This window comes from Anolis sagrei, chromosome 6, assembly GCF_037176765.1.
Source record: "Anolis sagrei isolate rAnoSag1 chromosome 6, rAnoSag1.mat, whole genome shotgun sequence".
NCBI classification, from domain to species: domain Eukaryota; kingdom Metazoa; phylum Chordata; class Lepidosauria; order Squamata; family Dactyloidae; genus Anolis; species Anolis sagrei.
The window spans coordinates 64591098-64606485 of record NC_090026.1 but is presented as its reverse complement, the minus strand read 5'-3'; positions in this window follow the sequence as shown (position 1 = coordinate 64606485).

The window sequence follows — 15388 nt, the reverse complement described above, 5'->3', positions numbered from 1 at the left end:
AGGAGAGAATGCCTCTAGACCATGGCCATATAGCCTGAAAAAACCTACAACTACCCAGTTAATCCACACTACTGTATATTATGTAATTATTTTTTAATTTAATTTTTAAACTGTGACCATTATATTCGGAAAGCTATCATAATGGACATAATTTTTGATAGTATTGTCTGATTATACTTTGCTTCTTTAAAAAATATTGTTGGAAACTTTCCAATATATGAAAAGAAGAAAAAAAAATAACGTAAGAAAAAATAACAGAAAACAAGGTGTAAGAATCTATATTGACTTCTAACTTTCTTATGATATAAAGTTACTTCTCTACCTAAATTACTTTTCATACACTTATTCTGCTTAACCCAACCTATTACTGAACAAAGTCTACAGCTTGTTGTTGTTGTTGCTGCTATTATTATTATTACCCCCACCTTTTGCCCCATGGAGAACAATCCCACATTTTGGTCACAGTTTAAAAATTAAATTAAAAAACAATTACATAATATACAGTAATGTGGATTAACTGGGTTGTTGTAGGTTTTTTGGGGCTATATGGCCATGGTCTAGAGGCATTCTCTCCTGACGTTTCGCCTGCATCTATGGCAAGCATCCTCACCTCACTACCTCTGAGGATGCTTGCCATAAGAGAGAATGCCTCTAGACCATAGCCATATAGCCCGAATAATCCTACAACAACCCATTATTATTATTATTATTATTATTATTATTAATAATAATAATAATAATATCTAAATAGTAGATGCAGCCATGATTTCCACAGATCTTCAGAAAAAGCTATCACCATGATATCTGGAGTGAACCAGAATCCTGTTCTCCTAGGTCAGCGATGTCCAGGAAAGATGAAAGGCCAAAGTATAGGTCTTGAGGCCCCATAGCCACATGTTCTCCAGGTATCTAGAGGAAGAATTAACTGGGGTGGAATTAACGGGGTAGAGGGAAATTATTTGGTTAGGGACTGGAACCTCCCTTAGCTATTCCCTAGATTCTTCAAATATTCTCTCAAGTCATTTTTCGGGCTATATGACCATGTTCTAGAGGCATTTCTCCTGACGTTTCGCCTGCATCTATGGCAAGCATCCTCAGAGGTAGTGAAGTCTGTTGGAACTAGGAAAAAGGGTTTATATATCTGTGGAATGACCAGGGTGGGACAAAGGACTCTTGTCTGCTGGAGCTAGGTGTGAATGTTTCAACTGACCACCTTGATTAGCATATAATGGCCTGACAGTGCCTGGAGCAAATTTTTGTTGAGAGGTGATTAGATGTCCCTGTTTGTTTCCTCTCTGTTGTTGTGCTGTTGCAATTTTAGAGGGTTTTTTTTAATACTGGTAGCCAGATTTTGTTCATTTTCATGGTTTCCTCCTTTCTGTTGAAATTGTCCACATGCTTGTGTATTAAGTGTGGATTAAGATAAAACAGATTAAAATATAATAAATACGCTTAAAGTAGCCTTTAAAACTCAAAAAATATATTATATTTCTGCAAAATGGCAATCAGAGGTTTAAGCTTTTCAAAAATGTCACCAATTACTTTTCTTCTCTAAACCTATACACCAATCATTGCCAAGACTTTAAGGTTAACTTTAATTAAACAAATATATTAAAGCATAACATTTCAAAAATCCACACTAATATGTTCATTGGCTAACACCATTCTCCACCATTACATTTGCCTACCTATAAAGCCATTGGCTCTTGAATCATAACGTTGCATCATAGTTTTTTACACTGTCTTCCCTGGGAAAATGACCTTGGGCTTGGTAACATCTCTACCCAGCCCCTCTCCCAGATTCTCAACCATTTATCAGTTCAGGGTGCAAAACAGAGTATTTTGACTGTTTTTACATTTGAATATCATTCTAACTCCCATTACATATTCAGTTTCTATATCCAGCAATAGAGATTTGACAGCTAAATGAGCTATCTGAATTTAAAACACAATTAAAGACCTATCTCTTCCAGCAGACCTAGCCAGTCAATTTTAAATGATGAATTTTAGATTGACATTTTATTAGTATTAGTAATTTAATCTTTGTTCTATGCTTTCATATATATATATATATATATATATATATATATATGCCGTCCCCTGCCACGTGTTGCTGTGGCCCAGTCTGATGATCTGGAAAATAAAGCAATTAGAAAGTGTTGGTTTCTAATATATGTCATTTCTTCATCCTTGTGTGGGTAAACAGTATTTCTTGCTGTTTCTTTGTCAGTGTTGATGTGGAGATTGTTTGGTTTGCCCACTCTGGAACAGGCAACATAGAATTCTCCTTATTTAGGGGTCCCTTTCAAATTTATGAGACTATATCTCTCTGTGTGTGAATCATATCTATCTATATCTATTAGGGCTGGGCAATTCATTTCGTTAATTCGTAATTCGTTAAAAAATTCGTTAATTTTTTAATTACAAAATGATAACGAATCAGTCTGGAGCAATCTGAAGCAATTTTTTTAAAAAACGAATTTTTAAAGCTATTTTGTAATTGTTTTGTAATTGTTTCGTTATTATTTCCGTATGTCTGGTGCAAGTTTTATAGTTGTTTCCCTCCCCTCTCCCTGGTTGCAAGCGTCGATCGGCATTTACCCCACTTCCGGGTCCCTGGCCTCTGCTTAAGTGGATCAAATTCTCCTCTCCTCCTGTTCCTCACTCTGGCCTGCGTGCATTGGGCAAAGAGACACAGCAGTGCAGCACTCAGAGACCTGCCTGTTGCCTGCCTAACCTCTTTCCTTCTCCAGGTTAAAACTATTATATTAATTATATTTACTATTATTATTATTAAGAATGGATGGCCATCTTTCAGTACTGCTTTCACTGTCCCATACATTCACGAAGGCAGAAAGTGGTTTGTTATTATTATTATTATTATTATTATTGAGAATAAGCATTGTCAATGTCAAACCAGAATAGAGATCTCACCCACCCATCTCTCTCTCTCCTTCCCCCCCTTTCCTTCTCCAGGTTAAAACTATTATATTAATTATATTTATTATTATTATTATTATTATTATTAAGAATGGATGGCCATCTTTCAGTACTGCTTTCACTGTCCCATACATTCACGAAGGCAGAAAGTGGTTTGCTTCACCCCTCCTCTCTCTCTCTTTCCCCCCTCTTTCCTTCTCCGAGGTTATTTAAAACTATTTTCACATAGCGCAACTGCGTCCGCCATTTTAACGAATTGATTCGTTAATATTAACGAAATTTCGTAAATACCGAACTTTTTTAAGGGAAAATTTTGTAATTATTTTAAATATCGAAACAAAAAAACCCCCCAAATACAAATCGATTTTAGAAACAAATTTTTGCGTTGTTACCCAGGCCTAATATCTATGGCTGGAAGGGTCTTTGTCTGGAGGGCCTTGATTACATTTCCTTGCCCTGATGAAGTGAGTTGGATTGGATGGCCTTAAGTATTTTCTGTTGGTCATGGGGGTTCTGTGTGGGAAATTTGCCCCAATTCTCTTGTTTGTGGGGTTCAGAATGCTCTTTGATTGTAGGTGAACTATAAATCCTAGTAACTACAATTCCCAAATGTCTATTTTCCCCCAACTCCATCTGTGTTCATATTTGGTCATATAGAGTATTCATGCCAAGTTTGGTTGGAATCCATCATAGTTTGAGTCCAAAGTACTCTCTGGATGTAGGTGAACTACAACTCCCAAATTTCAAGGTAAATGCCCATAAAACCTGACTGGCACAACCTGGGGATCACAACCAGATACAGTGAAGACATCTGCCCTTGCACTATGCTACTCTGCTGCTGAGTATGCATGCCCAGTGTGGAACACATCTCACCACACTAAAACAGTGGATGTGGCTTTTAATGAGATATGCCACATTATCACGGGGTGTCTGCACCCTACACCACTGGAGAAATTACACTGCTTAAGTGGTATTACACCACCTGACATCCGCCGGGAAGTAGCAGCCAATAGTGAAAGAACCAAGGCAGAGACATCTCCAGCTCATCCCCTGTTTGGGTATCAGCCAGCACGCCAACAACTTAAATCTAGAAATAGTTTTCTAAGATCTACAGAGACACTCACTGGAACACCTCAGCAAGCGAGAGTCCAAAAGTGGCAGGCTCAAACCCAGAACCTCAACCAATGGCTGATACCAAATGAGAGACTCCCCCCTGGGCACACAGAGGACTGGGTGACTTGGAAGGCGCTGAACAGACTGTGCTCTGGCACCACGAGATGCAGAGCCAACCTCAAGAAATGGGGCTACAAAGTGGAATTCACGACATGCAAGTGTGGAGAAGGGCAAACTACAGACCACCTGCTGCAATGCAACCTGAGCCCTGTCACTTGCACAATGGAGGACCTTCTTGCAGCAACACCAGCACCTGATGTGTCCAGGTTGGTTCAACAGGTGCTCTGCTATGACAGACTTCTCTGGTTGAAGTAGTCTGCAGTGCCTTTCATGTTCCTTGATTCGTGTTTGTGCGCTTTGTTTGGTGGTCCCTATGTAGACTTGTCCACAGCTGCATGGTATTACCAGTATTAAAAAACTCTAAAATTAGAACAGCACAACAACAGAGAGGAAACAAACAAGGACATCTAATCACCTCTCAACAAAAGATTGCTCCAGGCACTGCCAGGCAATCAAATGCTAATCAAGGTGGTCAGTTAAAAGAAGCACTCCAAGTGGCCAGATACTGGTCAAAGGACATTTAATCAACTACCAAAATCACAAATTTTGTATTTTGTCTGTTTGTTTGCTTTGTTCTGTTAGAAATGTAATATAATTGTCTGGTTGCCCTGACACAACAAATAAATAAATAACTTAAAAAATATTCCTAAAAAGCAGATGAGTGAAATGTTCTGAAACATGTGAGGCTTACAGTGGCAAATGTGTCCTAAAAGTGTAGCATATTTCATCCTGATAGCCCTAAAATGACAGAGAAACTAATCCCAGAAGTATTCCAATTGGTGCAAATTGGAAGATTAACAAAACAAAATATTAACAAATTTTGGTGTTTCGAATTAAGATCAAAATAGACCCCTCAAGATAATTTAGAAACACTTACAAAACAAAACAAGGGACATACTAAATTTGTATTTTGCAACTAAATTGATTTTTGGCATTTCACACACCTCTAGTAGTGACATCTCTTTCCAGCTCCCAGAATATGACATCTGGATCTATCCAATAAATAAAGTTTCTAGATAGTCACTCAGTGGCTTAGCTTATAGAAATAGCTCTGTCTTGAGTGAGTGAAGGGAAGAGTCACATTAACTGATCCAGGTCTCTGGAGTTTTTGTTTGGATAAGTCTCTAAAACAAAAAGAAGATGCTAAAATGGTATGGTTAACAAATCAATTTGCATGTATTGTAATATATTTTCTTGCTGCTGCTTCTGATCAAGACTCCTTTCATTTTTTTCAAGACTGACATAAGTGTGATTATGATTGCCATTTTCAGAGGCAAGAAAAGCTCTCCCCATTTTCTGCTGCTGTTCACCTGCAATTAGCCATGTCTCAGCTTTTGAAAGTTTCAATTACACTTAATAGTCACTTGACAGATCTCATCTGGGACGGGTGGCAGTGTTCTGCCCTTGACAAATGCAGGTTTACTTTATTGGCAGATTTCTGATTTAGAGACTGTCATGTTCGGTGAGTGTATTATATATACACATTATCCACAACCAGGAAAACTGAGCAAAGGAGAAAAGTGGAGATTGGTTCAATTATCTCTGCTGGTAGGGCTTTCCTTTATGTTATTTGAATTTCAGGGGACAAATTCACTCAGTTTCAGCAAGAAATGACTTCATTTCTACATTGCTCTAATTTCTGTTTAACTGGGTACATGTATGAGCTTAAAAGTAACCCATCTCCAACAACTACTTCTATGACTTTAAAACAAACAAACATGTAATTGCTTTACATTGTTATGGGATGATTCCGGACCTTTTGTAATACAAGTGTCATTTTATTGTTGAAGGCTTTCATGGCCAGAATCACTGGGTTGTAGTAGGTTTTTTCGGGCTATATGGGCATGTTCTAGAGGCATTTCTCCTGACGTTTCACCTGCATCTATGGCAAGCATCCTCAGAGGTAGTGAGGTCTGTTGGAACTAGGAAAAGGGGTTTATATATCTGTGGAATGACCAGGGTGAGACAAAGGACTCTTGTCTGCTGGAGCTAGGTGTGAATGTTTCAACTGACCACCTTGATTGCCTGGCAGTGCCTGGAGCAATCTTTTGTTGAGAGGTGATTAGATGTACTTGTTTGTTTCCTCTCTATTGTTGTGCTGTTCTAATTTTAGAGTTTTTTAATACTGCTAGCCAGATTTTGTTCATTTTCATGGTTTCCTCCTTTCTGTTAAAATTGTCCACATGCTTGTGGATTTCAATGGCTTCTTTGTGTAGTCTGATATGGTGGTTGTTGGAGTGATCCAGCATTTCTGTGTTCTCAAATAAAATGCTGTGTCCAGGTTGGTTCATCAGGTGCTCTGCTATGGCTGACTTCTCTGATTGAAGTAGTCTGCAGTGCCTTTCATGTTCCTTGATTCGTGTTTGTGCGCTGCGTTTGGTGGTCCCTATGTAGACTTGTCCACAGCTGCATGGTATTACCAGTATTAAAAAACTCTAAAATTAGAACAGCACCACAACAGAGAGGAAACAAACAATGGTCATTCCACAGATATAGAAACCATTTTTCCTAGTTCCAACAGACCTCACTACCTCTGAGGATGCTTGCCATAGATGCAGGCGAAACATCAGGAGAAATGCTTCTAGAACATGGCCATATAGCCAGAAAAACCTACAACAACCAAGTGTCATTTTGTTTCTTTTATAGTTATAGGGTTTGTGGCTTCACTGAATGCTAATACAAGGACATCACATGGTCCAAGCTGTTTTTCATGCTGCTGCCCCTCACTTGGCTCTGGGTGTTGAACATCGAAAGGAGATGGCAGAAAAGTGTATTTCTTACTCAGGACAGGAGTGATTAGTTAGTATCCAGATGCTGTTTACTAAAAGTACTCAAAAGTTAATTTATATCTTAGATGTGTTGATAAAAGGTGTAATGTTAAGCAATATAATGATGATGACTTTTTGGATTAGGATGACTTTCCTAATCTCTCCAGGTAATGAGTTACAGAGTTGTGGGGGCACAGAGGAAAAAGATTTCTCCCTTGTGTTGACAAAACGGTTCTGGCCCTACTTACCTCTCCGAACGCATCTCCTCCTATGAACCAACTAGGACATTAAGATCATCTGGGGAGGCCCTGCTCTCAGTCCCGCCTGCATCATAGGCGTGCCTGGCGGGAACGAGAGACAGGGCCTTCTCAGTGGTGGCTCCTTGGCTGTGGAACGCCCTTCCTATAGATATTAGATTGGCCCCATCCCTATTGGCATTTTGGAGGAAAGTGAAGGCCTAGCTGTTTGAACAAACATTCGATTAAGCAGTGTAATGAATATAGGAACACAGATTAACGGATGATGAGATTGGATTCTGATTTTACTGATGAGATGCTAATGATTGTTATATTGATGTTTAATTGTTAATGATGCTATTGTTTTAACTGGCCCATAATCATTTTATGATGTTTTGCATTGAATTTTGCTGTTGTTAACCGCTTTGAGTTGCCTGAGGGCTGAGAAAAGTGGTATATAAATGAAGTAAGTAAGAAAATAAATAAATAAATAAATATGAAACTGGCAGGAGCAAGAGAAGGGAAGGGCAGTGCCACCACCATCACAGAAAGGAGGTGTCAAGGTGCTTTGTGTTTCTTTTATGAAAAGATCACTGATCGGCTCTGAAAGAGCGTTCACCAGGCCCTTCCACACAGACATATAACCCAGAATATCAAGGCGGATAATCCACAATATCTGCTTTGAACTGGGTTACCACACTGCCATATAATCAAGTTCAATGCAAATTTTATGCAGTTGCATGGAAGGGGCCTATGGCAACATTAACAGGTTTATTCTGCAAGCTGTGGACTCAGTGAGCATTTCGGTGATTACCAGTGCAAGCAAACATGGGCACTGGACACTTTAGAAAGTGATGAAGTATCTCATTAGTCCCTAATTTGTACTCTCCTTCCATCCAGTGGACCCTGATTCTCATTGTAAAAGAAAAAATAATGAAATGAGCTTATTATGCTCTAGTTGTATAGATGAATCATCTACTTGGTTCCTAAATGAGCAGGGAAATAACATTAGCATGCATTCTTAATTATGCTATTGTTCTCCTGATTTTGCCCACGGCTGGTACAGAAGAAACAAGTAGGTGTAGGGATACAGCAGCCACTGTAGTGAAAAGGGGAATCAGTGTGTAAATTTGTATATAAGAAGAGGGGAGAAAACCATACCTATTCTTTCAGCAGTGTTCAACATGGTCAACTTGTCCTTTAAAAAACAACAACTATGGAAATGTTAAGGAGAAACTCAAGAGATAGTTGATGGCCATTTTCACCCCAATGTGGTTACCTCATTAGTTTAGGCCTGGGTAACAACGGAAAAATTTGTTTCTAAAATCGATTCGTTTTTTGGGGGTTTTTGCGTTTCGTTATTTAAAATAATTACAAAATTTTCCTTTTAAAAAGTTCGATATTTACGAAATTTTGTAAATGGTAAAAAATTAATGAATCGATTTCCGAAGCAATAACGAATCGATTCTTTAATGGCGGACGCGACCGTGAAATACGCTAAAAACCTCCAAAACCTTCTGAAGCTTCCCTCTCCCTCTGTTGTTGACTGTTGGTGTGATATTATAATTTTTTTTTCACTAATTAAACCATAAAACTGGCCCAGACATGCGGAAATAATAACGAAACGACCTCAAAACAATAACGAAACGAATACAATATCGAAATACGAAGCATTTACAAAACGTTTTTGAAAATTCGTTTTTTTAAATAATTGCTCCAGAATGGTTTGTTATCGTTTTGTAATTGAAAAAATTAACGAATTATTAACGAATTACGAATTAACGAAACGAAATCGCCCAGCCCTACATTAGTTCAAGGCAGTCTTTATCAATGAGCGCAAGAAAACCTGTAATCACTTTGAAAAAAACAGCCAACCTCATTGAGATTTTATGTAGATACTTGAGAAAGCTTCTTTTCTGCTGTTCCAGCAATATGAAACAATTGATTTAAATTGCAATAAAAAAATTCCCGAAGGTGAGAGCTGTTTTACAGTGAAGTAGTCTGCCCAAAAAAGTTGTGGACTGATCTAGAAAAAAAGTAATTTAGGCCAATATGCAGAAGGGGATAAAAATGATGTAATGCCATTTTGAAAGCCTCACTTGGGAGGGGGCAGTCTACCATAGCATGGACTGTCCAAGGTTTTTCTGTACTTCAATCCCCAGCAGCCCCAGCCTGTATGATTCAAGGTCAAGAATGATAAGTGTAAGATGATAAACAATCTGGATAGACATAGATTGAGGAGGGCACCTTAGAAAATTTTCTGAACAATAACCAGTACATCTTTGAATACATTATGTATTGATTATGTTTCACACTCAGCCCTTGTGCTGAAAGGCAACATTGCACAACTGAATGCACAACCACAGGTACATTTTACTTACTTACTTACTTACTTACTTAGGCGATCCCTCGTTGGACGAGTAAGATGGTCTTCCATTATGGGTTTCCCTGTGGGTCCACATGTGGCTGTGGAGCCCTATTCTTGCTCTGCATCTTCTTCCGTAGTGTGGGCATTGGTTTCCAGGTGGAAGGCGGTCCCGGTCGGGGTTGGCTTGACGTGCCTTCCTCCTGGCACGTTTCTCATTGGGTTTTTTTTTCTTTGGAAGACGCCTGTGCGTGAGTTTTTTTAATTTGTGGAGGTCAGTGCACAACTGATCAACACACAGTCTTTACAGAGTGAGGTTCCACTGGTGATGTAGTTTAACACAATGACCGTGGGTTCTCAATCTGTTGCAGCCTTCCTCCGCCTTCACAGCCGTTGTAACATGTACCATGTTATCCTCTGTCTGCTCCGCCGTTGAGGTCTTCTGGTCTTCGGACTGTGCTTGGTCAGGAACCTCCCCAGCGGCCACTCCTGGGAGTGTACGACTCCAGTTGTTGTGCCTGAAGGTTCATCGGAACACGCAAGCCTCCTCACCACGACAAGGTGACAGTCCATCGAGGGGGACAGGTACATCTGCATGTGCAATGGTACTGTGTGTACTATTTATTTATTTATTTATTATTTGGAGTGCTTCTACCCCGCCCTTTTCAATCCCCTAGGGGGGACTCAGGGCGGCTTACAAAAGGCACAATTCGATGCCCAACAATTCACAAAATACAATATACAATTTACAATATAATGACGACAGTTATAACTAATTAAAACAGTCAGATTAAAACAGCAGCAGCAATAAAATCATCTTGTGGTCAACGTTCGTCAATTCATAAATCCATAATCCATCCAGAATTGTCACTGTCCTTTCCTACTCTGGTTACCATTGTCTTTTATCCATCTGCCAGCTTACCCAAAGGCCTGGTCCCATATCCAGGTCTTTAGCTTCCTTCTGAAAGAGAGGAGGGATGTTGATGATCTAATTTCCCTGGGGAGCGCATTCCACAGGTGAGGGGCCACCACCGAGAAGGCCCTGTCCCTTATCCCAGTCTCACTTGTGATAAAGGCGGGGCCGACAGCAGGGCCTCCCCAGAAGATCTTAAACTCCGAGATGGGACGTAGAAGGAGATACGTTCAAACAGGTACGCTGGGCTAGAGCCATACAGGGTTTTGTAAGTCAAAACCAGCACTTTCAATTGTGCTCGGAACTGGATCAGCAGCCAGTGGAGCTGACATAACAGGGCGGTACTACTCTGGTTCTGCAACCTTATGGATGTTCCAAATTGGACAAAATCGCCCAGCCATTGGAGTATTGTTGATTTTGGTGTTCCAGATAAGAGATGCCGGCATTTTGTTTTTGTTTTTGTTTTTTAAAAAAATACATCCCACCCCATCCCAATGAAAGCTGACTTGAAGAGGGGGTACTTTGACTTCATTTCATCACCAGTCCAATTAGTGAGGTTTAATGACATTGTCTTATAAAGTCTTACAAATTGTGAAGCAAAACAAACATAATTGTTTTATTGCCCATTTCACTTGTTACTAATTGATCAAGAAATTAGAATAATAGAATCATAGAGTTGGAAGAGACCACATTGACCATCCAGTCCAACCCCCTACTATGTATAAAGACTCTGTATTGTCAAAGGCTTTCATGGCTGGAATCACTGGGTTGTGGTAGGTTTTTTGGCTATATGGCCGTGTTCTAGAGGCATTCTCTCCTGACATTTCACCTATATCTATAATGATAATAATATAATAATAATAAACCTTTATTTGTACCCCGCTATCATCTCCCGAAGGACTCGGTGCGGCTTACAAGAGGCCGAGCCCAAATACAATAGTAAAAACAATAACAACAGCAAAATAACTCAAAAACAAAGCAATGACATTAACAACACACAATGACGCAATTAAAATCAGTGGCAGGGCGAAATGTAATAAATTAAAAAATTATAAGACAATGTCATTTGTAATAATACTGAAAATCTAACTACTCTGAACTAAGACAAAGCTCTAACATTTCTGAGACTGGGTGTTAAAATACTACTGTGACCAAATGTACAAAAATACAGCAGGAGAGAAAAAGAACATTACAGATGAACCTGCCTCAGTTGACTAAGAATCACCTTCCTGACTAGAACACTGAAAATGTCCAAGAATGGATTTTCACTGTCAAATCATGTTCTTTTTCAGTGAAAGGAGATTATGAAAGGAGATTATGGTTCTTTCCTGTAAAGATCTTTTCTATGTGTCCTTTAACTACAGTGGGCAAGCAATAATGACAGTCTATATAAGTAGCGTGTGCCTCTAAGGTTGGAAGAAAACTTCCATTTCCTTAGGAATATGTGGCCAGGCACTTAAAAGAATGTCTCTTTGTGGGGGTGATGGGAAGTAAATAGAAAGTGATTCATACTTCCTATAAAGACCCTCAAACAAACTACTCTCCTTTTCTAAAAGAAGAATATAGGGAGTGACTCATTCTTTTAAATGTATTTACTAGCAACATGTCCATCAGATTCACGGACAAGAGGATTGGTAGGAAAGCACAGCACCTCTACATACACAATGCACAGACATGTTGCAGCAGCATCCTACCTGCAATATTCCTGTCTCTGGAACCTGAGGCACCAAGAACATTTACCCTGCTCCCAAACAAATCTTGTTGTTTTCTATCATAGGAGGTGAAAAGGAGCCCCTGGTGGCACAGTGGGTTAAACCCCTGTGCCGGCCGAACTGAGGACCAACAGGTCGCAGGTTCGAATCCGGGGAGAGACGGATGAGCTCCCTTTATTTATTTATTTATTTATTTCGAGGTTTTATATACCGACCCTCTCACCTTCAAAGAGGGATTCGGACCGGTTCACAACATGTGTTAATATACAAAACATATACAATAACAACACAATGCCACTTCATTACACAATTAAAATATCAACACCATACACATTAAAACATTATCACCCCAGTTAAAAGAGCCAAATCATCCGACACCATCACAATCCCATTCATCATCCTCCTTTCATGTGGGCAAAGAATTAAATCAGTTGTCAAATGCCGCATTCCACAGGTCTTTGTTAGTTTCCTGAACGTCATGAAGTAGGGGGCAGTTCTGATCTCTAATGGCAGGGAGTTCCAAAGTCGAGGGGCCACCATCGAGAAGGCCCTGTCCCTCGTCCCCACCAGCCGTGCTTGTGCAGGCGGAGGGACCGAGAGCAGGGCCCCTCCAGACGATCTTAGTGGTCTTGATGGTTCGTAGGGGAGAATACGTTCAGAGAGGTAAACAGGGCCGGAGTCGTTTACGGCTTTATAGGTTAACACCAGCACTTTGAATTGTGCTCAGAAGCTAATCGGCAGCCAGTGGAGTTCGAGTAACAGTGGAGTGGTGTGCTCCCTGTACCCCGCACCCGTTAGTAATCTGGCTGCCGCGCATTGTACTTGCTGCAGCTTCCGGGCAGTCTTCAGAGGCAACCCCACGTAGAGAGCGTTGCAATAATCTAAGCGGGATGTAACCAAAGCGTGTACTACCATGGCCAAGTCAGCCCTCCCAAGGTATGGACACAGCTGGCGCACAAGTTTTAATTGTGTGAATGCTCCCCTGACCACCGCTGAAACCTGGGGTTCCAGGCTCAGTGATGAATCCAGGAGAACTCCCAGACTGTGTACCTGTGCTTTTAGGGGGAGTGTGACCCCGTCCAGCACAGGCTGTAACCCTATACCCTGTTCGGTCTTACGGCTGACCAGGAGTACCTCTGTCTTGTCTGGATTTAGTTTCAATCTGTTGTCCCTCATCCAGTCCGTGACAGCGGCCAAGCACCGGCTATCAGCTCTAACTCCTCATGCGGGGACATGAGAGAAGCCTCCCACAAGGATGATAAAAACATCAAATCATCCAGGCGTCCCCTGGGCAATGTCCTTGCAGACGGCCAATTCTCTCACACCAGGAGTCACTCCTGACATGACCAAAAAAAAAAAAATAGAAAGTGAATGCAAAGACATCACTGGGAATAGTGGCTAAACCTGTTATGTCTACTTACAGCCTCCAATGTTTAGGATAAGAGGTAAAGTTTAGCTCTTCTCAAGCATCCCCCATGGTATGGAAGGTGGCATTAATGATCAGCAGTGTTCTAGTGTGCAGAATCATATCCCATATTCCATTTATGGATTATGGGATATGGAACTTGAGCATGGAGAAAATATTTACATTCCCTCTCCTTCCCACAAAATCCAAATCTGCTGCCCACTTAGGCATGCAAAGCCAGTGCAACCTCTGGGAAGTTTTGCTGGCCAGGAAAGGCTTCATGTAGCTCCCTGACAACCGAACTCAAACATCATCATCATCATTATTATTATTATTATTATTATTATTATTATTATTATTATATTTACTAGCCGTCCCCTGCCACATGTTGCTGTGGCCAGAGGCAGCCCTAGGTAATTTTCAATGGTAAGCAAACAGTATTTCCCCGCTCCCCCAATCGCTGATACATATTTTCTGTTCATCATGGGAGTTTTGTGTGCCATATTTGGTTCAATTCCATCATTGGTGGAGTTCAGAATGCTCATTTATTGTAGGTGAACTATACATCCCAGTAACTACAACTCACATGTGTCAATGTCTATTTTCCCCTAAGAGTGCCTCAAGAGTGCCCCTGGGCAAAATCAACTATACTGCAAATGCTTACTTTGCGTAATGGGTTGAGCCGGCCCTGGCTGTGGCCCAGTCTAGTGATCTGGAAAATAAAGTAATGAGAAAGCATTGGTTTCTAATATATGTAATTACTGCCCCAGTTCTCTCGTTGGTGGGATTCAGAACACTCTTTGATTGTAGGTGAACTATAAATCCCAGTAACTACAACTCCCAAATGTCAAAGTCTATTTCCCCCAAATTCCATCTGTGTTCATATTTGGGCATATGGAATATTCGTGCCAAGTTTGGTCCAGATCCATCATTGTTTGAGTCCGTGGTGCTCTCTGGATATAGGTGAACTACAACTTCCAAACTCAAGGTCAATGCTCACCAAACCCTTCTGGTGTTGGTCATGGGAGTCATGTATGGCCCATGTATGGCCCGCAGGAAAATTGCATTCAAAGCACATTCATGCCTTGGTTCAGAGAAGTCAGCTATGTCTATGAGTTCATAAGTGTGTGTCTCCAAAAGTACCTGGTAGGGTAATGAATGGAGACAAGGTGGTTCCAGATTTTAGAATGGATGAGTGCAATTCTACTCACTCACTGCATGTTTTATATAAAGGTCTTTAATTTCCAAGGAATAATTTCCTTGATCATAGAATCATAGAATCAAAGAGTTGGAAGAGACCTCATGGGGCCATCCAGTCCAACCCCCTGCCAAGAAGCAGGAATATTGCATTCAAAGCACCCCCAACAGATGGCAATCCAGCCTCTGTTTAAAAGCTTCCAAAGAATGAGTTGCCACCATACTCTGGGGCAGAGAGTTCCACTGCTGAACGGCTCTCACAGTCAGGAAGTTCTTCCTATTGTTCAAATGGAATCTCCTTTCTTGTAGTTTGAAGCCATTGTTCCGTGTCCTAGTCTCCAGGGCAACAGAAAACAAGTCCGCTCCCTCCTCCCTTTGGCTTCCCCTCACGTATTTATACATAGCTATCATGTCTCCTCTCAGCCTTCTCTTCTTCAGGCTAAACATGCCCAGCTCTTTAAGCCACCCTTTATCATATTAGTCGCCCTCCTCTGGACACGTTCTAGCTTGTCAATATCTCTCTTGAATTGTGGTGCCCAGAATTGGACACAATATTCCAGGTGTGCTCTACCCAAGGCAGAATAGAGGGGTAGCATGACTTCCCTGGATCTAGATACTA